The following is a 23,091-nucleotide window of genomic DNA, read 5'->3' on the forward strand; positions in this document are numbered from 1 at the left end:
GAGCAGTTTTGAAGCTCGGGGTTGTGAATTTGCTCGTCGCCCTCTCTCAACTAATCCAAAAATGGTCAAAACAGTGAAGTGTGCCATTGACCATCTGTGACAGCGCCAATATTATCCTCAGAGCAGCCGCACCTTTAATTATGCATAACTTTAAGCCTTAGTGCTGTTTAAATGGCTGCGTTCTACAAAAATTCAGCCCCATTACAGTTGTCATGAAAGAAACAAATAGCCATAGAGACCAAAAACAACTTTTGTAGCAGGTGGTAAACATGTTTATTTCTGCTGCGAAGTTGGACATTTTGACATGGAGGTCAATGGGGAGTGACTCACTGTTGGAGTCGGCCTCAAGTGGCCATTTGAGGAACTGCAGGTTTCGGCTCTTCACACTGGCATTAGTTTTTGTTCCTCTGGGCTTGCTGCTTGAAAGGGCAGTTACTTTTGTGCTCTTCTTTATTTTTTTAAAAAAATTATTATTATTAGAGTTATTTTCAATGTTTGGTCAGGATTAGCCTGTCTACTTTGTCACATGATAACTATTATTTTCTAGTGAGGTCAGCTTTGTTTTTACATTTTTGCCCTCTTTGACATTAATTTAAGTCCGATTTAAAAAATGGAATCGTTTCAAAATAGTTTTCCACTACCTTTGACTGAATCAAAGGTACACATCATTCTCTGTTTCACACTTTGCTTTGCCTTTGTTTAGTAAATGGACTTTCTGTACATTTAAATCTGAAATGTTGCTGTTGAAGTAAACACTATAAGGGCACTGGGGGGGATTTTGCATTGCCATGCGCTACAAATCACACATCCTCTGCATTACTGCTAAACATTTCCAAATGATACTGTGCACTGTCCCTCCATTAATTATTCCAGGCAGCCATTGTTATCACAGTAATGTGGTTTTGAATGTGTGGTAGTGCAGTTACAGAAGCAGACTGGTTTGAAATTCATTATATGGAAGTGTAATCATAATTTAGCTTTGAAAAAAATAAACGAAGACATGATGCTTTCAGTAATAGATCACCTCAATCTGAAATTACTATGTTTTGTTTTGGAAAATGGCCTGCAGTATTGTAAAATATAAAGCATTTTACTTGTGGTAAATTAAAAAAAATAACACACTGCCTCTCTCAGTTGCATGCTTTCTTTTGGCATAATGATCCCTTTCAATAAACATGAAGACTTAAATTATTCTCAAGGTTTCCTTTCAGTCATTATTGCTTGCATTTACTTTTCTCATACACAGCACTGCAGGTGTGTTTGCTGCCAATCAACAACAGGCTCAGTATGAACCGGAAACCTCATCCTGGTAATCATCGCTGAAAAGAAAATCATTTTACACATTTACATTTGTTGCATTTGTCATTTCTGCATTAGATAAAGCGCTTGCACAAGTCATGGAATCCCAAGTGATTGCCAGGAAATGTGAACAACATCAACACTATAATGAGCGGTAACTCACAAGCTACTGCTTACAGCAAACTCATCCTCCTCATACTCACATGATAATCAATATCCTTTATTAACAGCAGATCACATGAACCACCCAACCACGAGTTTCTCTCAGCTGTAAGGATCCTTCTCGCATTTTTCTGATAATTGTTTTAGTTTTACGGCCCACTTCATCCCTGTTTTGGCTCACCCGCATTGCTTTCACAGTCTTCTCTGCCACAGCAGGCAGCTGTTTTCAATGAAAAGGCTGTAAAAATGCATTGTACGCTATCCACTCTGCAGCATTTTAACATTTAGCTTTCACAGAGTCAGATATTTCCCCTGGGAATAGGTAGAGCCCAAAAAAACTGAAGCTAAATGAAGAGTGAATATTGGATTTAAATTCATCAGGTGGACAAAAATGACTCCAAATGAATGGTAATCATGGTGTGTATCTGCTGTTGTTGTTAACAAGGGTGCTGTATTAACTTAAGTGGTGATATGTCACGAGGTAAAAAAAAATCTGTTATTGTGTCTTTAGAGTGAGAGCCGGCAGTGTCAAGATAATACACAAAGAAACACGAGAAACAGCAGAGGTATTCAGTTTGTGTGAAGGCAGTCCTCTGCTCTGGCAGCACGACAAAAGTGTGGCTTCATTTAGACAGCTTTAAAGCTTAGAGAGACCTTGCGTGTCTCAGTTTTACTGTCAGTGACTTTGTGACCTCCAAGTTAGCACTCAAAGAAGGAAGATCTTTCTTTCAGTAAGACAGGCAAGAAAAATGGATTTTCTGGTGACACAGATACTGTATGTTTTCCAAGGCGCCTCAACTATTTCGATGATAATAATCATTTCAGGTTACTGCACAATCAGCCCCATAAAGTCATCGTAAGATTTCAGTGCTGAACATATGGAGCTGCGAAGTATAGCGCTGCCGAAGCTATAAAATCACAATACATTAATTAATGGCGAAACTTTGACATAAATCACATTAAAAGTGTGCTCTTCCCTTCCCACAGAACACAAGTCACACGAAGAGCTGACTTCTGCAGTCATTATAATTGTACGGTAGCTGCATTTATGATCTGTTTATACATAACAAATGCAAATTGCAAGGCTCAAACATAATTGTACGCTTTAGCATTCTTTATCCTAATAGTCACTTTTGGACAACATGCACTTTGTATCCTCCACTTGATTAGACTGCAAAGTGCATTTTAAAAGAAAAAATATGGTGCATTATACAGCATGAAGGGCTCTAATGGCCAAGTTAGTTTAATTTGTAAAAATGACGCAGATAATTGTTTGACATTGATCTGAAGAGAGGATTCTGAATAATTTTTTGTTCGTCTTTTAAAGCTGAGCCCCTTTGTGTTGTCCTGCTCTGCACATGGTTCATCATCACGGCCATCAGGTTGTTATCTCTGCCTTTGTTGCCAGCAGTGAGCCAGAACAGAGATGGGATTTTCTTTTAGTTTAAATGAATTATTTGCTGCTTTTTTTTTATTTCCTATCCCTGCAGGTTATTGTTTCATAATGAAATGCAAAGGACAGTCTGGATTTCTATTTGTCTGGCAAATAAACATCCATTCAAGACAAGAAAGAAACAAGATGTTGTTCAAAGTGAAAAGAGCTCATTGGCCTTCAGGCAACCGAGCCAGGGACAATTTTTACATCGGGAATTCATCATCTATACCTTTGTATTCAGCATTCGGAACACATAATTAATGTGTGAGTGAGATTTGTTGCTGTTTAATTAGTTAAAATGCCAGTGGACAAGGCCAAATTATATTTCTTTGAAAGGGCCAAGGGAAGAAAAAGAATGTATGGTCTTTTTCTGAATCGCATCCCATTCAATTGCAAATCAATTTTCATCAAAGCCTGTTCTGTTAATTAAAAATTACTGTATGCAAGAACCCTCGCGGATGAATCAGAACAGAGCCAAACCAGTGGGGCTGAGAGACAAGATCATCTGAGACGACTCTTTGTCTGCGCTCTGACAGCTACCTGCTACAGGCAGCAGCAGTCACAAAAATGTAAAGAAACAGACCTGAGTGCAGCGTCCTTGCTTCGAGTGGTTACTGGAGAAAGGATTTGTGTGCCCGCTGCAGCTACTGAGACATTTAAACCTTAATGCTGGCTGTGCTCACTGTTAATGTCACATCTGAAAGTGTTTGTCATGTTCAGACTCGAAAGAAAATTGGGGCCCAATCAGCCAAAATTATGACTTGTGTTTAATGCTCCCATTAGCATCCACTCACCAGATGTTGCAGATCTAATTTAGAGCAGTGGTGGACGAAATTTTCACACCTTTCTCCTCAGTAAAAGCGACAATACAACAATTAAATAGAATAATACATACTCCATTGTAAGTTAGATCCAGTAGTCAAAATAACACTTAAGCACATAAGGACCAAAGCATTATTCACCAATAAACTGGTGATACATCAGTGCATGAGCCTCAGTCTGGTTTTGTAGCTCATGAAAGAGGAGACTTTACTTCTGCAATCAGCAGATCTAAAGACAATTTTAAAAGGTTACGAGATGGTAAGGTAGATCCAGCTGCAGTTTTTTTATTCGGGTAGATTTTTTTCTTTGAAGCTGTTGAATGTCACCAGCTTTGGGGCACCCAGGTAGCTCAGCTGGCTGAGCAGGCGACATAAAAACAGGAGCTATAGTTCTCAATGCAACGGCCTGGGTTTGATTCCAGCTCACAGGTCTTCCTATTTTCGGTGCCGACGCGAGTGGTGGCCTCTTCAGTAGGTCTGTCCATGTCAGAGGTTTTTTAAGTCTTGAATTTCCCCTGGGATTAATAAAGTGTCCGTCCGTCCATCTATCTTTACGCTTCCAACAGATCATCCTGCATTAAGTTTTGTCTATATGGTGTCTTTTGTACGCTAGATGATGCATCACAAGCAAAACAAGCAGTCAGTGTCATGGCTGAGTATTTTCACCTTGAAGCTGTGTGGTACAAGTGACAGTCACACAAACTCTGACTCAGGTTTTCAGGTTTTTTATACATCCCTCAGGAGGTAATTCTGTAAACTTGCAATGTTGGACTCTCTTCTTCTTCATCATCTTCAGAATCGTTCTCCAGGTCAGACATGTATTCCCAAATGACTTAAATTTTGCAACTTGCCATTGGGGAACACAGAGTAGTCTTAGAGTGTTAAAGCACAATCAAAGGTGAGCTGGTGTGCTTGAGCTGCAGCAAGATGGAAAGGGCGGACAGAGTGAGGTGGGGACTATGTAGGGTCACATTTAAGCATGAAGGAATTCATTTCATCCAAACTAACAATCCAAGTACGTAACCTGGATACAAAGAGATGAGTTTTTAGAGGTTACAGCAAAGACTGGAGAGAAAGTTTAAATGAAACCAACTCTGGAGTTTATTAAAGTAATCACACTTTGGGCAAAGTACTATCAATTTCTATACATCCAAAAGGGACAAAAAACTAGACCTGTTAACAGCACCAGTAGAAATTCAGCACACTTATCTTTTAATATAAAATCCTTCAACTGTCAGAAAAATCTTGTGGAAGAAAGAGCAAAACATAACCACATAGTAACCTGACAACCAGGTGAATGTGAGAGCTCATGTTTCATTTGTGGTCTTCCATTCAAACAGATTTCCACCCAGCTTTGGTATTTTTGTACTTTAGTGCTACATCACACGTTTTGTTGCTCTGATTGTTTGTAGGTTCATCCAGATGCAGTGTTTCCCCTCCTATATGACCGATGAGGTGGCCCGCCTCGCTGGTATAGGCCACCGCCTCATTACAATTTTACCGGCATTGCCGCCTCACTGGTCCGCACCAAAAAAAAGTAATGCTAAATATTAGAAAGCATTGACACATAAGTCCGGTATATTCGCCGCTGAAATCAACAAGTCAGAATGGCAGCCTTTTCTCGCCGTAGGTGAAGACAGCAGGCACATCCCTGTTGGTCGGTAACACTCAGTTCTCGTATGACATCCCGCGAGTTTGTGTTTCAAATGTCGGTCGTTCCGATTGGCGAACAACGAGCATGGCAGACAAGAAGCGGCAGCGCTCCATCGTTTCGTTTTTCGGGGCTAAAAGCAGGTGTGTATCACAGACATATGTCAAATTAAGTATCAAAACTATCGCATGTCATCAAAATAAAGTGAGCAACGCAGTGTAGGCATCGATCTCGCTTCCTTTCCTGAGTTTGCTTCCTGTTTTGTTGTCCGCGGCGATATGAATTGACAGTGACTGCAAAAATGGCTCCAGTTAAAACATTTAGACACGACAAAAACCGTTCTCACGAACGAGACAAATGATTTCAACGGAAGATAAAGTTCCTAGTTTTTATCTTTTGATAAAATGATTTATAGAGTGCCCGAAATTATATCATTCAATGGCAAAACTAATTCTGTGTTCAAATTGTAGTTCTGTGTTCAAAAAGGTAACAGTTTTGAAAACAGAACTAACTCCTTCAGAAAACCAGTTGTTAACCCAGAGTTGAAGTTTTCTTTCACATTTTTAAGTAAAGTGAAGGTCATGACATAACCTTTTTATGATAAATAAAAATGAAGTGGGAATTTGGTACCTAACATGTAGTTGTTTTTAGAAAAAAAGTAAAAGTCACTACTTGATTCCAGATTCAAGTCCTTTGTCATCTTTTTCAAATTTGTAAAAAGAACTGATGTGGCATTTTGGAATGGCTTGTGGAAATCTGACCAGAATATAACAGACTGGACTAGTTGACATGTTTTGATCGCAAGGACAAGTGGGTTTAAATTTGTCATATTTTCTCCCTATCACTAATTTTTTAGAAAAGAAACATGAAAATTTTTATTGAATTTAGTTTTTGGAAATGGCTACAAATACAACAAAATGTGCTCCACATTGTGCCAGAATGCCCCATTTTGCATCTTGATTTTCAAAATTTTTCCGGGGGGGCATGCCCCCGGACCCCCATATTTGCTTCGCGCCTCCGGCGCAACCCACCACCTCACAGCCATTTCAACCCAGGGGAAACACTGCAGATGGGTCCAAAGACAATTTGACCTTGAAAACACTCCTTGAAAATCTAAAATGAGAGGTTCCAGACAAATATCGACAGCATTTGTATAGTCATGCCAGACTAGAAATGTACTCGAGCAGAAGTATAAAGTAGCTGGAAATGCTCAAATACACGACAAAAACTTCAAACCTGCACATGTATGAACGTACTGTGAAGTGTTGGAGTAAATGCACTTACTACCACTGCTGCAAATCTGTTGCTTCCAGGTTTCTTTCGGCCAGGGGCCTAAATAATGAAAAAGATGAGAACTTGCGAGATATGAAGCCTGAATGATAACAGCTATGATCAGTGCTGCAATGCAAGATGCAGGTAGCTTCCACACTGAAACTAAAGCTGTCAAAGAGCCGCAAAAAAGAAAAAAGAAAAAGAGGATCCTCTGTGAATTGCATTCTTCTTTTATTTTCTCAAACTTTTACGCTCCACCACTTTTGATATTGATTCTGAGTCTTCCACAGCTATAAGAAATATTTTGATGTGTTTCTTTTTAATCTGCAGACAAAATGCAAGTGCAAGCCTTTGTTGTGTGTCTCTGAGTGTGTGTGTGTGCGGGCGCTGCAGTTGTGCGGGTATGTATACACAAAACATTTCTTTAATTTAGCTTAGTGAAGCATGGGGACTCACGCCTTGCGCCACTGTTCATTTCATACTCCCATTTGTATTGCACATTTGGAATGCAGATGAGCTCCTCTGCTGGTATTCTAGCACTAGCTGTTTGGCTTTGTCCTAATGAGGTATCAGTAAATGGGCTTCTATTATGCCAGACATGGCGCTCAGAGGCAAGACAGAAGTATGTTGACAAAGACCAGGAAGATAAGCTTAATGAGCTCAAGCTGGAGATTTCCCAATTTAGATATGCAGATATAAATCTTGTCATTAGGTATGATAGCTCGCAAAGTCCTGTGATAAGCAGACTGTTTAGTCTTCCTCCAGGGCAGCGGTGTTCTGACGTTAAACTGCTACCTCACAGTGCTTACTTACACATAAATATCACTGCTGCCGCCACTGCTGCTGAGTGTCACATTCCTCCCAACAAATATTTGTTCTAACGCCCCAGCAGGAATTTCACTCTATTTTGAGAAGCTGCATGTGAGGCGGCACCTACTCCTCGTGGCACTCAGACAGACACACAAGCTTCAGCCAGACGCACACATACATCACACACGAGCTCTCTGATGTCCCCACTCCAGAGCTCCCGGGGATGCAGTTGAGAGGGATCGATGACGGTGTCTGCACCTCCTGACCTGTGCTCCGAGTCTCCGCCGCCTCTCCTCCCAGTCTCCAACAGCCGAGAGGCGAAAAGACACACCACAAACTGGCTGTGAAATGAGATCCTCGCTCTGAAAAATGTCTGCGGCTTTATGCACTCCACTCCACGGAAAGGTCCTTGAAATGTACTTATATTTACGAGAGTGCCATCTTAAACAAAAGGTTGAATGTGAGGTGGAGATTTACCTCAACGTGCTGCTGAACTTTGTCAGGTTTCAGCTGCGTGGGATGTTTTGTCATGTCAGCGCTGCTGTAGATGCTTTGTCAAGGTTAAAAAGTTGAGTGTACTTTATGGCACAGGAGCAAAGTTGCTGGAGAAAAGCAATTAAAATACAGTGACATAAAAAAACACGCAGAGGGAGGAAAAGAGAACGAAACTTGTTCAGGTGATATTAAAAACCCAAAGGGCTCCATGAAAGCATCTCACATCAAAACAAAGAACCAAAGAAGAGACCCACTTTGATCCCCATCTATTTATATCCTCACTCCAAATTCGACATTTTAATGTGAAGTTTGTTCATCTTAATGATTAAAGCTGTGAAAATTAGAATCCTTTTGATCAGGGAGTTACTCTAAACAGGCCATCACATGCTGCTGTTGTGATTAAAAAAAATCTTTCATGTGAATTTCTGGGTTTAATCTCTCTCAAAAAAGAAAATTTAAAAAAATGCTTAATTCAGTTGGGATTCCATCATCCAACTCGAGAAGAGAAATCCCTCTAATGTGGAATTCTACGTTTTCAAATGAGATTCATAAATCCCTGATGGTAGGTGATTGTGGTTTCTCATTTCGTTTCCGCATTTGCTACATCGACAGTCTCACACCTGCTTTCAGGCCAGCTCTCTGATCTGTATGCCGGTCACTATTAAATAAACATTAGCAGCAATAAATGATAACTAGCAGTCAAAGACACCTTGGCTGAGGCTGACATCACGCCTGGACGCTTTAATTTCAAAGTGAAAATAAATCAAAAATACTGTGCGACTGCGCTCCTTTGGAAGTACAGAGACGTGTTAGCAGCTGCTCTTGGGAAATCAGTGATCTCAGGTCAGTCATTAACAGCACAGAACATGTTTTTTCTTTTTTGATAGAAAGTGACTAATAACCGGAATGTCCTGCAGGAACACTGACGTGTCACCAGCTAGCTTGGAAAATCCAAACTGAATCTCCATATAATCTCCTATCTCCATGTTAGGAGATACAGGAGAATCAGTTTGGCATTGGGCGAATTGAATCGCGTTTCCTTCCCGGGAAAGTTTGGTACGACCAGTCATAGCACGGGAGGCGGGAGTTAATGCTGCGTCATCTTCACTTTTTTTTTTTTACTTTCGGCAGAGGAAAATCCCGTTCCAAACGTGTGAGTAAATTTAAGCAACTTTTACACATACGCACCGACTTGGTTTGGCTCCGATTTAAAATTATTCCTAACACCGCTAATCGTTCGGAAGGAGTCTTTTCTTGCATAGCCTTTTCAAAAATAAGTGTTGTACTTGAGAGTACCCCATGTATTCGCAGACTTTTGTGACAAAAACGGCAGTAATCATTCACCGCGACGCTTTCTCGGCTGCATGCCATTGTTGTTTGGACTACATGGACTTCAAGGTCGATTTGTTTGTGTACCAAACACCGTAACACATCCGTGTTACGGTGTTTGGTTCTTTCTCGTTCAAGCTGCATTCGTTAGCCCCTCCCTTTTGAAATCGTCTCCTATCATCACAATGCCAGACTGCCTTTATTTGTATTTATATTAATACATAAATAAAGTCAGTCTGGATTTTCCAGGCAAGTCACCAGCTGCTTTAAACACACTCAACAGAATTCAGTCTTGTGTTTTAAGCCTCTTTTACATTTGGATTTAATTCCTGCGCTGGTGTATGTTAAATGCTGTCCCACAGTGAACCTGTCAATTAAGATGCAGCCAGTGCACAGCAGTACCAGTCCAGCTGATGCGGATCCAGCCTCTGCTGCCGCTTGGACTATCATGACTCATTAACCCAAACAGAGAGTGCGACTCAGAGGCCTGCGGGCCAGAGAGCTGTCTCACTCGAAACAACTCTGTCTGCTACAAAACATCTTTATACACTGCTAATCTAATTTGCCACTTTTGAGTGAAAGTAGCTTCTGCTTGGATAGAGCAGCGTTTTTGGGTTTTTTTTTTTGTTTTGTGTGATGTGTTTATGGCAGAAACATCCAACGAAGCACGTTAGCTAAGAACGACAAGTAATTTAATGTAATTTTTTGGACACTTCAAAAACAGGTGCTTTAGAAATGTATCATCTCTGGGTTTATTCCTTCGTCTTGCCTACTCTTACCCTGCACAAACCCTAAATTTAAAATTAATCCCAAATCCTAATCCTCAACTACCAACTCAGCTGGGTGAAACGAGGACTGTCCAAAATGACCCTACTCCCTCCATCCAAAAAAAAAAAAGTCTGCAACTCAAAATGGCACTCACAAGCAAAATAAAACTAGTTCACAAACACACACACACACACACACACACACACTCTCCTTCCTGATCTCCTTTCCAGGCGGGAGGATTGGACACACTTCATCCACTGGACAGCATAATCTCACACCCGCTGTCTCCAGCACACTAAGAACTTAGTACATGAAAGCACTGGGTGGGTGTCGCTGTGTGTGCGGTGGTGGGTGTGTGGTTGCAAGAGTTGTCATGACAAACATACAGTAGCTTCAGGTTAATGAGGACCTCCTGCTCCTGGGCTCCTACACAGGTGCCGGTGACAGAGGGGGAGTGATTTCCATATAATGAGTGCTGCAGACCAGAGGAGTGAAAGGAAAATACTGCATCTGCGCACAGATGCCGTCAGATTTTTAACTAACCTCTGGGGGAAAAAAAGTGAAGCAGGAGTGTTTTACAACGCATTTAGTTCCTCCTCTAACTTCCAGAGAGGCTCAGAATGTGAGAGGGCTGGCGGCTCAGATTAATAGATAAGTAGACAGACAGATATACACAGAGACGGGGAATAGGGAGAAGACGAGCACATGAAAAGAGCAAAGACTTAAAATTCAAGTAAGAGGCTTAGTTTTAGTCAAAGGACTCCTTTTAGTGGTCCTTTGGTCCTTTATGAAAGCTGACAGGGCAGATTATCCTGACAGCAAGAGGGTCAGAGTGAATGTCATGTCACGTCTGTCTCTGAGCACAAAAGCAAACAATTCCTCCCATCAATAGTTCGCCTCACTGTGACATGATTCACTGCCAAATCTAAAATGTTACATGACATCCAAGTGAAAAAGGTGTCCTTCTTTTTTGTTCTGAGACAAGGACTTTGTATTGTAGAGTAAAAACGGGTGCTTTATCGGAACGAAACACAAACAAGACAAAGAGTCTGCATGGCTCGTTAACGGCTCTGTGAGGCTCTGCTTCGGCACGACGATGCTTTCAGCTAAATGGCAATGTCAGCATGCCATCATGCTCACAGTGATAATGCATAACATACTGACGCTTAGCAGGTATAATGTTCACCAGATCATATCTGTAATGGCTCACACAAGGAAAAAAAAACAAGAAATAGTACATTAATCAAAATCTATCAGCTACATAATGCTGTGTACCTAAAAAGCCTGTATTTTAAACAGCAAACATTGAACAAGAAACTGCAATGTTTCCATAGAAAATAATCTATTTTACTCTAAATGGGACCATAATTTACTAAGTGAACATCATGTTGTGTTGAATAAGGCTTGAAACTAGTGATTGTGACAATACATTCACTCGGAAAATACTTCTTGAGGTAATAAATCAAATGAGAAGTAGGGTCATTTTCTCATCCACTTCTATACAATCTCATTTTTTTTGTGCAGCCGGAGGTATCGCCCCCTGCTGGAGAATAGAAAGAATGAAAGTTTAGGAAGTTATGGAAATCTGGATGTGCCATAGTAAAATCAGAGTGCAACAGTATTTATCTCTTGTATTTTTTGAAGTACAAAAGGAGTAATAGTGAATACTAAAGAAAAGAAATGCAGAGTGAATGTTTCAGCTGAAAGGGCAGAGCTCACACACCAGGATCAGGTTTAGAGGTCTGACCAACAATAAAACAAGACAATGCCAGTTCTTGTAGCATTTGTCCTTCAGACATGACAGTCTCAGCTTTTTGTGAAGATAATGAGGAATGTAAATAATGCAGTCAAAAGCAGACTAAGGTAAAAATTCTGCTACAAGATATTTGCCAATACTCACCTGGACTCGGAGGTTACACCCGTCTTTGTAGAATAGTGTACGAGCTAAAGCCAGGGAGTACGTTTTTTCCTACTACTGTTAAGGTGACGTTATATTTATGCAACACAGTGAAACACAAAAATATATTCCATATTAGAAAACTGAAAAGTTACTTTATGCACTGATCACATCATCCCATCTGTTCCATTAGCATTTTAGCATGCCCACATTTGCAAATTAGCAGTAAAAGCACAAAGTGAAGCTGAAGCTGGTGAAATGTGATTAGTTTTGTAGAAACCCAGTCACAGAGAATTAATTACTGAACAAATGTGCAACGTGAAAACCAAAGTGATCCAATTCATCCTGGGTGGGACATGAGGGTGTTTTGCAAATTTCACCACAATCCATCCAAAAGTTGTTGAGACATTTCACCCAAAAACCAAAAAAGGTCAACCTCAGAGCACCACAAACAGATTCCTCAGGGGATCGCCACATTCATGAGGTTTCAACCTCTGGGTGCCACGACTGTCTGTGGAAAACCCGTCAAAACAATACAACAAAAGATAAAAAAGGAGGAAGGGAGTCGTGTCTGACAGAGATCCAAGTGGGGTCGAAATGCTGTCAGTCAATAAGCTATTTGTGGTATTCATCTAGCGCGCTGTTAAAATAATTTCAACCTGCTGGTGACATTAGATGAAAAGTCAGGGGAGCAGCAGAGTCAATATCATACTGTGGGGACCACATTTGTCTACACCAGGTCTCATGGCAGTCCATTAATGTTGTCGAATAATTTTCCCAAAATGCCACACTTTTTAGAAGAGAAAGTTAGTCATTCACCTCTTCTGTAACTTTGGATGTGGAATTTCACTACAACCTATCTAATAACTGCTGAGATTTTTCAGTCTGGACCGAAGAGGTGGACTAACCTACCCTGTAACATCCACTTTCTTAACAGCTTTATCAGAAGAAGATCAATACATTATCCAAATCGCACAAACCACGAGAGGAGAAAAATGACTCCCTGTCTTTTCTGACCAGAGGATACAAGATAAAGTCTGACCTTGCACTTAAAATACATCATTATACATTCCTTTAGTCTAATGTCTCTCCTGCAGAGCTTTTGGCAACTGAATTTCACAAGCAAATTAGTAACACAAAATGAGAACTGAAGGTCACATTTTGTTCCAGAAAACTGTCACCTGAACAGCTTCGAAAAAAGTTTGGAGGTGCTCGGGAGAGCCAGCAAACACATTTGTGTAGAAACAGTGCAACAGGTTTCAGAGTGTGTACACAGCTTTGCCCACAGCGAGGAGGGATATATTAGCAATTGTTTGGATTAGACGTGATGTGATGTATTCAAATAACAGTACCCTGGCAAAGCGCTCATGATGATTTCTTTCCACGTGTTAATGCGCCACTGACCAAGGAATCATTACAGATTCACCAAAGCTCTGCAAAGCGACGCCTGCGCTAGCACTCACAAAAATACATTAGGAGCAATTATGATGCATGAGGAACATCGGGAGGCTGTCAGACAGAGCGCCGGTAGCATTCATCTTATATAATAATAATCAAATGATAACTTTGTACTTCTATATGACGAAGGTGACTTGAATAGTTCATCCAATAATCCTCAGTGGCCCTCTGTGAGCCTCTGAGCGGTCGACTCTTGGACTGAAACACACTGTGAGCTCAACCCTGCCTCTGAGGCCAACTGTGTCGATCAATAGAGCGGCCCAGCATGGGAAGTGCAAGTTCATTAGTGTTTCACAGTCGCAGCTGAGGAAAGTAATGATTTGAAACGATTCAAAGTGAAAAAGATCCCCACAATTTTATCAGCTGTGACCAGGAGCTGGCTAAACAGTTACACATAACACATGTTTTAATAAATATGGTAAAGAACTGCTAAATGTTCAGGGAGCTGTGCTGGATGCATTTGTGGTTTTAATCTCCACCAAGAGGACCATTCCTTCTCCATTTTTTTCCCCCCACTGGGATATAAAAATCAACTTGCTCAGACTTTCAAGTTACTGGAGATCAATACTCCATCACAGTGAGCATCATACAGTATTTGCTTTTGTTTTTGTCCAGGTTAAGTCTGCTGAGTGGCGATGTGGTGCAGGCTGCTTTGCTGCTTGATAAAAAGCACTCTTGATGTCCACTGTCATAGATTATTAATCTCACTCAAGTATCAAGTCAAGCGTTTCAGTAAAAATCAAGTGACTTGAAAAGAAAGCATGACAACTTGATATTTAAAGCACCAGCAGCGACCAGACGGGCTGTAAGAAGTTCCGTGTGAAGTAGATAATCCACTGAGTAAAAGCAAATCATGCAAAAATGTCTCAAATTCAAATCAAGTTCATTTATGCAGCACATTGTGAAACAATCAGAGTAAACTGAATCTTTGTATGTGTCAGAAAACAGACAAACATTTATGCAAAACAGCAAACAGGATAACAATTAGTGAAATCAATTTGCGAAGCAAAATAAAATTTAAAATTTAATTACTAAAATATTAAGACTACAAAGAGCAACTGAAAGCCACTGAAAACATGTATATTTTTTAGATTTTTATTAAAAGTGCCAAAATAAGCCATTTCAAAACTGAGTTGCCACCACAAAGTCAAAGTTATTCGAGAGTTATTGCTCCTACAACTCTGAATTTTTTATGATGGAACCCTTACAGCCTACCTACCTACATGCATTTTGGTTCTTACTTACATTTATTATTGGTTTTCCAGAAATATGACAAAATATGCAACATAATGATGTGATAAAATGTCCTTTGGCCATCTTCACCTCAGCCAGGCGCTTACGGTAGCCGTCCACAAGCTTCTTGTTGCATCTTTGACCACTCCTCTTGACAGAATCCACGCAGCTGAAATGAATTGGTTCAGTTTCTATATTCAAGCTTCAAAAACTTTATTGTCATACACAGAGTGGTTACCCTGATTGATGGAATTCTTATTTTGTGAATCCCCTTCACACAACTGAAACAAATAAAATGAGATAAGAAAAAATGAAATAAGGAATAATAATAATAATAGAATAAAATAAGATTAAAAAAATATTTACAAATAAATTCTATGTGCAAATGTTGGCAATATTGCAATACTGTCCTATGTAAACAGTCAGGGGATGTTGTGTCTTCAGCACAGTCCACAGATTCTTGATGGGGTTTAAGTCAGGACTTTGGGGAGGACAGTCTAGAACCTGAATCCTATCCTGATTTTGCCATTTCTTTACCGTTTTGATATATTTGGGATCGCTGTCTTGTTTGAACGCCCAACTGCATCAAAGACTCGACCTTCTAACTGATGATTTTACGTTTTACTGTAGAATGTGGGGGTAAGCCTCCTTCTTCTGAATTCCATTTACTTTCGGTAAAGCATCAGTCCCACTGGCACCAAAACAGTCCCAGAGTGAAACTTTAAATATATTGTAATTGGTTGAATACACTCTTCCTCGTTACACTTTCGCATTTTGATAATTGTACTGTAAACCAATAACGTTGCACACATATTTGTATATATTTTAATATTGATTTTGTTTTGCTTTGTTAATGTAATGTGTTTCATATGCATTGTTTTACATAAGGAATGTTTGTTTTTTATGGACCAAGGACTACAGATGGAAATTAGCATGATGCTAAATCTGGTGCAGCCATCTTTTTAATGTAACTGTACGCTGTCCTTTTTCAAATAAACTATACTAAACTAAACTAAATTTGTGTATCAAATGGGCTCTATTTAAATCAGCTCAGAGGAGTCACCAGCTGTAGTCAATCGGAATCACTCATAAGAAGTTCAGAGGCCAGGTCACTAAGAAAAGAAAGTTTTTGTGACAGAGACTCATCGATTTCAGTTACAGGAGTCATGGGAAACTCAAGGCCGCCATGATATGTTATGAAATGTTAATATATGTTCTTTATGTAAACATTTGTTCACGACTGTGTATGGAGAAATAGTCAACTTTATCGGACAAGTTTTCAGTTTTACAGGTAACAATGCTGTATGGCACGGTTTGCAGTTTTTTTTTTATTTTGCTGACCTTCAAATAGACAAGAGTCTCCTTTTCAATCTACTATTAGATAACAGGAAAAATAAAGCATTTTAAAAAATTGAAATAACAAAACTAAACTAAAAAATGTAATTAATAGTGTGACAATGGCATATCATGATTTTAACAACTCCTGATACAGGCTTAAAAAATTAAATTTAAAAAAATGATTTTTTGCTGTATGGAAATGAATGTTGAAAAACACAGGAAAATGCACATTCAGTCAGGTTTCAAATACAAATTTTCCTGCCAAAAACAAGCCAAAACGGTCCTTTGAAGCAAGTGAGACTGCACTGAAGTGTGTCACAGCGAAGGGCAAACCTTTGCACCTGGTTGCAGCAATGGACAATTATTTTTCATTATTATGCAATTTTTTTTGGCTCTTTTATCTTGATTGAGTCAGGAGCTAAAGAAGATGAGAGTGAATGGAGCAGAATCTGCTTTAACTGATTAACAAAAAACAAGTGCTACTTGTCTTCAGTGCTCTGATGTTAAAAAGTAATAATCTCAGTCCAAGGAGAAACAGATGAATAGGTGTATTTGGTGTTGTCACTGAAGGCAACCACTAAATTCTTATTGTAAAAGAAACAATCAAACAGTCAGCTTTGATATTAAGTTCAAGGTGATTGCTCAATTTCTAATGAGAAACCGCTTTAACTTATTCATTCAAAGCCTCACAGGAACATAATAAACATGTCAAAAGGCAACTCACAAGGATCCGACTGTTCTGTGTGTAATTATGACAAAATTAGACAGTTATGAAATTCTTTTATCATAAATTATGTTCTTATTAACTGGTGCAGGGCAGCGTGTAGGTGCTTTAGAGAAAAGGTGGCTCACTTATAAATTATTTGACATTCATTCTGTGTAAAAAAAAAAAAAAAAAAAGTTGAAGTTGTATGACAAATAGGAAAGGACACAGAACATGAATTCATAAGAATTCGTCATTATTCTTTAAATTAAGTAAAATTTCCCATCATCTCCTGAATAGCGATCACCTTAAAAGAGGTATGGAGAACGGAGAACTCAAGGGAACACAAAAGTTGCTTAAAGTTTCTGAAATGTTCTCTTTTGAACTCTGGCGACTGCATGGACATCCCGGTGAGATACCTTCATTTACATAATTTCAGCTTACATGGCTCAATTTCTTTTTATTCATTCTCCTGCCAAACTTCTCCATGTTCTTATGGCATTAAATTCTTTCTTTCAATGTACTGTAACTCTTTCAGGAACATGCCCGTGGTGAATTCGAACGAAAAAATGGTAATTGGTAAAATTCTGTACATTTCTCTAGACAAAAAAAAAAAAAAAAAAACAGCCTACAAAAAAGGAGGAGATGAAAAAGACGTTGAAGGAATACTTTAGGAAAAACTGCTGTTTTTCAGGGATCTTGATAAGACAACAAACGTAGTGCCTATTAAAAATGTTCACCTCCTTTGGATGTTTTCCCTTTTTTCTTTACTTGTCAGCCTTGAATCAGGGCCAGTCTAATTTGGCTTTTGGGGTAAGAATTTACCAAAAAAGATTCTTTCATGTTGAAGAGAAAACCGATTTCTGCAAAGCGATGTCAACTAATTTGAAGCAGAAAATATAAAATAAGTGAATGCATAAGCATTTACCCCCTTTAAAGTGACTCACCTAATTCAATACAGGTACAACCAGTTGCTGCAAGAAGTCAAACAATTAGTGAAACGGAGATCGTCTGAGTGCAGTAAATGTTCCTCCAGTGATTAAAGTATAAAGACACCTGGATCTGGAAGGTTCAGTCGCTGGAAAGAAAGTAAGGAAAAGCCTAGCTATGGAGACCACCGATGCAACTATGATGCAACTGTTGCCTGTTCTTCACCTGCCAAAGTCTTATGAGAGAGTGATGAAGAGAAAGGCACTGTTGAAAAAAAACAAAAATAAAAAATTGACTAGAGTTCGCCTGAAGGTATGTGGGAGATCTTAAAGTCAAACGAAGGTCCTTTGGTCTGAGCTTTTTGGCTATTAGACTGCCAGATATCAAACACTGTTCATTATCACAAACACACCAAGAAGCACGTTGGTGCCAGTACCATGATGTGGTGCTGCTTCTCGGCAGCAGGTCTTGAAGGGCTTGTAAGAACAGAGTGTAAAATAAACAGGAAAGTGTAGTGGAAGAGAACTGTGACTTGGAAGAAGATTTGTTTTCTAGCAAGACAATGACCTGAACATTACAGTTGAAGCTACACAGAAGAAGTTTTAAGACAACAAGTTGAATCTTCTGGTCTGGCCCTGACTTCAATCCAATTGAGAATTTGTAAATTGACTTATAAAGGGCTGTTCACTCACCATCGCCATAAAATTTGACAGAGTCTGAGCAGTTACAGTATGCAAAGACAAAGGAGATAAAACTGCAGTGTCCATTTGTGTAAGGCTAACTGACCTGGCCTAACTACACAAGTTCAATGCTATAGAGTCATTCCATCTCATTTCAACAAATCTGAGGAAATTTTGTTGCATGACCTCCTCTGATCATCTCCAAACTTTTTTTTTAACTATCCCAACATAAGAATAGATTACTTGCAAAGTTTTAACATCATATGATTGCTATTTGCTAAGTTATAAAATATTTAAATCCCTATTTTTCCACTCGGAAATTGATATTTTAGGTAGAAAGGCTTGATTTAGGAAGATAATACTGGGAACTGACTGATGATATAGACTTACAAGTGATCTGAAGGGTTCAAACACCTTAACAATAGAGCAGGAAAAAATAATTTGGAATGAATATACCCATTTCTCTGTGGTACAGGGCAATTTAAAAATTTGGCGAAAATGGCATTTTTCAAGAATTTAGGCATTTTTTTCACAAATTTTAATAAGTAACAAGGTTCATATGTTATAAAAATCTCAAAGTACCTTAAAAGTTCTCTCTAACCTAAAAATATCCAAGAGCTAGCTAGTCTCCTTAGACCTCAAAACGATGCCTATTTATGAAACAGACTGAAAAACACCATACATATATTGGCACAGAAACCAATGTGGGACATGGAGTAGAAACATGAAACTTTGTCTGTATAACAATAAACATCCGAATAATTGATATCTGAAGTATCAACATTGTTTCTTGAATCCTTCATGGCCAATTTAACCAAGAAATGCACTATGTTTTATAGGCGTTTTTTTAGGAATTCTAACTAATATATTGCAGTTAAAATGAGTTATATTGCCTTAGGTCCCATGTAAAACATGTAATTTGTCCCCAACTTATCACACCACTATTTCTGTCCTTTGAACTGCTTGAATTTCTCTGAAATCAGGCCATCATCTGCACCAGATATGTGGTACTGTCCACCACGGCGTGTTGAAGGAGCAGTGATTGGACAGAGGATGTGGGCTGTAGGCACCCACACTACGTCATCCTTTCTAGGCCATGTGAACTTCTTGCTGGGACCTTTTGGGTGCATGAATTTCACTTGCAAATCTTCAAATTCAGCTGATAAGTCAAATACGATACCGAGGCTGTCCTGAGAATGCAGTCTGGGAGTGATGCCATTTCTTCTTATTCAGTTACTGTATGAAAGAAAAAACAATGTCTATATAATAATTAACTTCAGATATGCCCTTTGTAACTTATACTACGATGCTGATGCTTCAGATTCATCTTTCATCTTTAGTTGGTCATGTAAATGGTTCCTAAAAACAAAAACGAGGATCAAAATATATAGTAAATTGATTCAGCAGTTGCTCATCTTTGGCACAAGAAACAAATATGAAAGTAAGTTCACACATACTTCACACATACTAGTTCCTCCAAAAAAAATTTGAACCGCGTACCATGTATCCCACATGCACTTTTTAATGCCTAAAGTTAGGCTATTTTGGGTCTACACCTGAGTTCAACAGCCTATAAATCAATAAATAAGCTTTATTTTAATGTTTTAAAACTTTTACCTTATGCAACTTTCATTAGTAAAGAAGAAAATTCATTCTTTCAATGTCTTTTCACAAGAATAAGTCCTAAAATAGAGGCATGAAAAACCCAAAATAAAGTCGCCCATGAAATAATAAGGATATTTTGGGAAATTCCACAGTCCAGTATTTTTTTATTTTCATTCATTTCTATACTTTTCTCACCAGAAGGGTAAAAGTTTTGGAAGGGGAAAAAATTCTGACCATGTAAAAGGAGTATAAATTGCTTTTTTTAGTAGTTTAAAACCCTAAAATCATAGGCGAGGATTAAGTTTGGACTGACTATGGGTATTAGATTAGATCATTACTGCTTATACTGTATGTTTATAACCATAATACTTTGCATTTGTTCATAAAATTACCCAAATAAAGCCCAAAATTTTTTTGGGAGGATCTGAGAAAGTGGTGCAACAAGCATTTGTTGAATTGACATGGAATGACTCTATAGCTGTGGCCAAAGGTGCATCTGTTGAACACTGACGCAAAGTCAGTGAATACCTAAGCAATCACTTATTTTACATTTTTAATGAATTGACATTACTTTGGAGAAATTTCTTTTTTTGTTTTGACACAAAAGAACCTTTTCCTTTGTATAATCGTGACAGTAAGCCTAATTATATTGACATTGATTCAAGGCTGAAAACAGTAAAAGGGTAAAACTTCCAAACATTGGTGAATACTTTTAATACGCCCTGAAACTTAATCCTTATTTAATCCTCATTAGAGTCGCAGGGAGGCTGGAGTCTATCCCAGCTGACTTAGGTTGAAGGCAGGACAGGTCACCAGTCTATTACAGGGCTACACATAGAGACAACCACACTCACATTTTCCACCTACGGATAATTTAGAATGACCAGTTTACTTCAGCATGTTTTTGGACTTCAGGACGAAGCCAGAGTACCTGGACAAAACCCATATATGGACAGGGAGAACATGCAAACTCCATGTAGAAAGATCCCGGGAAGGCCAGGACCCGAACCAGCTATCTTCTAGCTGCAATGCGAAAGTCCTAACCACCAAACAACTGTGCAGCCCACTGTCATGTCTGTACGTTAAAAATCAAGCTAGAGACTGAGCCAGAGTTAGTGGCTTGTTGCATTGAGCCCATCAACTTATGTGAGGTCCTCCCTGTCAAGTTAAAGCGAGCTGGAGAATGCTACAAGACTTCCATCCTTCATTTCCACAGGAGGAAGATTCATAAGCAACCCCCATTTTGCTGATAACATTATGGGAAACGGGAAAACAGAAAAACAGGAGCTTAATATCAGGTTTGGGGGGTCCTTTGGTGCCTATGGAATGGAAACAAGGAGGATTCTAGTCAACAGCTGCAGCCAACAATCATTAGGGTTTAATTGCCAAAATCTGGAAACGGGGAAGGTTGACCTCGGGTCTTTTGTGAAAGATGAAGTTGGTTCTACAAAAGAAACCAAAGCAAAGATTGGCACAGCAATCTCAGTCATGATAAGACTTACCACCATTTGTAGAAGGAAGGCATGAGTTTCCCTCTGAAGATCAAGTACTACAAGACACTGGTAGTGTCTTTGTTTTCGATGTGACAGCTGGACATTTACTGGAACTATCAAATAAAAGACAGAGGCACTAGAGAGCAAGTGCTATAGAAGAACATTCCACCTCTCGGAATATACCAAGGAATATATACTACCACATCTGCTGGAGAACTCACCTGGTACAGACACATTGAAAAACACATCTACCAAGCAAAGACCCTGCTCTGCAGGAACAGAAGAAGGCAAACAACAAAGAGGTAGACAGAAAAAAATCCTGGCAAGACAAAACCAACAAATGCACTGACTGCAGCTTCCCAATCTTTGATACACACTGCAGAAGATCAAGAGCTGTGAGCATCCCTGACTTCCCAAGCATCTATCAGGACGCCCCTACAGCGCCCGAGGCTACAGGATGAGTAAGTGATAAACGCTAAGAGCTGTTTATAACCTGCAGCCTGGAAAAGATAACCACATTGTGCGTTCATATGCGCCTGCGCAAAGGGGAATTTTTGCTTTCGAGCAGCGACCTCTGCGAGAACCAGTCTGCTCGATATATGGATGAAATGTCGCTCCCTACAGGCTGGAGCCTATCCCAGCTGACTTAGGGCGAAGGTAGGGGACACCCTGGACAGGTCACCAGTCTATCACAGGGCTACATATAGAGACAAACAAGTGCACACATTCACACCTACAGACAGTTTAGAATTACCACTTAACCTCAGCATGTTTTTGAACTGTGGGAGGAAGCTGGAGAACCCGAAGAAAACCCACACGTGCACAGGGAGAACATGCAAACTCCATGCAGAAAGATCCCAGGCCCAGAGGATCTTGTAGCCGCAAGGCGACAGTGCTAACCACTGAATCACTGTGCAGATGATAAAATTAATAATAATTTTCCTTCCTTCTTACTCTTACACTAGCAGATGGAGCCAAAAGGAGCGAGGATTGTAGTGGGACTACAAGGGTGTCAGGTGTCACTGAGTGAAAGTGGCATATGGTTTACACATCTCATGGGCTAGTAGGGCCCTCTAGCAGAATTTTGATTAGGGCTCCGGGGAGGTCAGCACTGGCTCAGGCTGGAGCAGTGGCTCGTTAGCTTAGTAAATAAAAGTGGAAACAGAAGAAAGAGCTAGCCCTGCTATGTCTGTTGTACTGTGTATCAATAAAAAGTGAAACACAAAAGCTACACATTGTGGTTTTACTGTACATGTCATAGACCATCAGACTACCTTACCTACTGCCTCCCACAGTGCAACACACTGGAACATGTTGGGCTTCATAACAGCATTCTCGACATCACAGAACTATACAGATCTTTCCACCAGAGGAATTCTTGTCTGGCTGGTTGTATATTGCATTATTATAACATCATAAGAAACAGTTTATTTGTGGTTAATTTGTTTGCATTTGAGTTTTATCCCCATCATTGTGATCTATGCTCCTGAATTAGTGCAGTGGCACGGGAAATATATTGAAATTACGCAGCTATTGGATAAAAATACCATCAGTTAGCAAGTATGATGAAATGGCATCCAGTTTGATTGAAGCAAGAAAAATGTTACACTCCCAAAGCAACAGAAACAGCAGGAGAAGGAGCTTAGGGTTGCACAGGAAACTACTCTGTATTGTGGACAATACCTCTCATCCCCTGCACGCCTCACTGGTGG

Source organism: Acanthochromis polyacanthus, chromosome 9 (assembly GCF_021347895.1).
Source record: "Acanthochromis polyacanthus isolate Apoly-LR-REF ecotype Palm Island chromosome 9, KAUST_Apoly_ChrSc, whole genome shotgun sequence".
NCBI lineage: Eukaryota > Metazoa > Chordata > Actinopteri > Pomacentridae > Acanthochromis > Acanthochromis polyacanthus.